This window comes from Austrofundulus limnaeus, unplaced genomic scaffold (assembly GCF_001266775.1).
Source record: "Austrofundulus limnaeus strain Quisiro unplaced genomic scaffold, Austrofundulus_limnaeus-1.0 Scaffold237, whole genome shotgun sequence".
In the NCBI taxonomy this organism is placed as follows: Eukaryota; Metazoa; Chordata; class Actinopteri; order Cyprinodontiformes; family Rivulidae; genus Austrofundulus; species Austrofundulus limnaeus.
Window position 1 is genome coordinate 566777 of NW_013952639.1, and position 1944 is coordinate 568720.

The 1944-nt window shown below is 37.3% G+C and overlaps 1 long non-coding RNA gene across 3 annotated transcripts in view; it reads left to right on the plus strand.

Moving 5' to 3' along the window:
• LOC106525687 (uncharacterized) overlaps positions 1–1928 on the plus strand; it is a 4016-nt gene extending 2088 nt beyond the window's left edge. Inside the window, exons 2-3 of one of the 3 annotated variants that reach the window (XR_001311154.1) lie at positions 1532–1694; positions 1770–1928. This is a non-coding gene — a long non-coding RNA (uncharacterized LOC106525687). The remainder of the gene's footprint in view (positions 1–1531; positions 1695–1769) is intronic. The other 2 variants (XR_001311153.1, XR_001311152.1) reach the window with 2 other exon arrangements.
• The last annotated feature ends 16 nt before the right edge of the window (positions 1929–1944 follow it).

The following is a 1944-nucleotide window of genomic DNA, read 5'->3' on the forward strand; positions in this document are numbered from 1 at the left end:
CCCTTTGTACGAACAAAAGTAAGAGAAATTTAGGATAAGAATACGAACATGTTCTTGCATGAGGCCCATTGTGTCACTTTTCACTTCGCACAGTCAAGATATTAACAAGTAATGAGAAATACCTTGGTAAAAGTTTCCTCATAACCTTGTGTATGAGAGATGTGGGAGAAGCTTAATTCACCTTAAGCTCACTCTTTCAAGCATCACAGAACCAGACTTTTCTTTTTTTTTTTTTACAAAAAAAAAAATCAATTTCCTAGAGTTACAGGCTCAGATACTGTGGCCCCAACAGACATCTGAAGAGAAAACTGCCCTCTCCACCAGAGATTACAGACTACTTTTCAGCTTCTGAGGCACAAAATAAGCAGCAGAAACTCTCAGGCCTGTGTTTTACTTCACTTCTTCAGATCATCTTGAAACAAGACACCCGGTGTCTTCTAATGCAGGAGCAACAAGCTCCGTATATTCTCATAAACTCAGTTTGTTTCCTGCAGTTCAGCCAGAACACACAGGTATCACCTCCTCCTCCAGAACTGTCTTTCTGCTCCTTTGTGGACCAATAACAGGTTTTCTCTTTCCAGGTTTTGACAAAAGTTGTTTTTTTTCCTACCACTGCCCCAGACGTTTGTTGCCATTTTATTCATTCGTGTACTAAAACGTTCAACTCGATAAAGATTTTTGGCTTGTGTAGCTTTTATACTTTGCAAAAGTGTTTAACTTTATATTAGTTTGTAAAAATCATCCTGTTAAGCGTAAAAACGCTCCAACAAAAAGTATTAATAAGACAAACATTAAACTCGTGGCCTCGTTTGAAACAAAATTCTCAATAAAAATACAACAAAATTCTCTTAAATTACTTCAAAACTCTGTGAAATCCATTTCAGCAAACTTGCTTTGTTTATATTTTGTTATTTTTACTGTTTAGCTATACTCAGCTTAGCTTTTAGCTGCAGATTTGCTACCGTTTAGCTAAGTTTGTTCTTATTATTTCTTATTTATATTGTGTGAATAATGTAAAGGATCTTTGAGTGTCCTGAAAAAGTGCTTTATACTGATGCATCATTATTATTATTGTGCATTTTATTAATTGATTTTGTTAAATTTAGCTTCAAGCTACAGTTTATAGCTTGTTTTAGTTGTTTCTTTGGTTTATAGTTTTTAGCTGCAGTTCTGCTCATTTTATTCATTAGCCTACGTCTTTGCTTTCGTCTACAGCTTTGCGAGTTTTGGCTTTATCTATTTTGCTAATTTTAGCTTTTAGCTACTTCTTCGCTAAGTTTGTTTCTATTTGTGGTTTTGCAAAATAAGCTCCTATACTTATATATATACTATAGTTCTTTTCTTCTGGTTGAATAATTTAATCATACAGTTGCCTTTTTTAAACTATTTTTAGTTTTAGTTTTTCACTGCTCTGCTCATTTTAGCTCGTGTTTTGTTGCTTTACCTTCTGCTTATTTCAGTAAACACTCAGCACTCAGCGTTCACACTGTGTTATTGCAGAAAATGCTGATATTTGTGATTCTGTGTGCAGCTGGTGCACTCTGCAGCTTCAGTCATCAGAGTGTTTTTGTGGAAGTCTGATGTGAGCGGAGGGACGAGAAACAGAGGAAAGTTTCCTGCAGGTGCTTCTCTGCTGCCGGCTCTTCACTTCACTTCACAGGACTTCAGTCTCCTGATCTTTGCTCTGTTTGTCTGTCAGTCAGTCAATAATTCAGACAGTTGTGGAGGCCTCCTCCTGTATTTTTATTATTATTTGTGGTTTCACACAGAGCAGTGCAGGCTGGGCTGTTTGAAATGCGCTGGAGAAACCGCTGAAACACGATCCTCACAGCGCTGCTTCAGCCGGGAGGGATCAGGATCACTGAAGCAAAAACATGTTAAAGACGAAACAAATGTGACCTCACACACACACACACACACACACACACACACACACACACACAC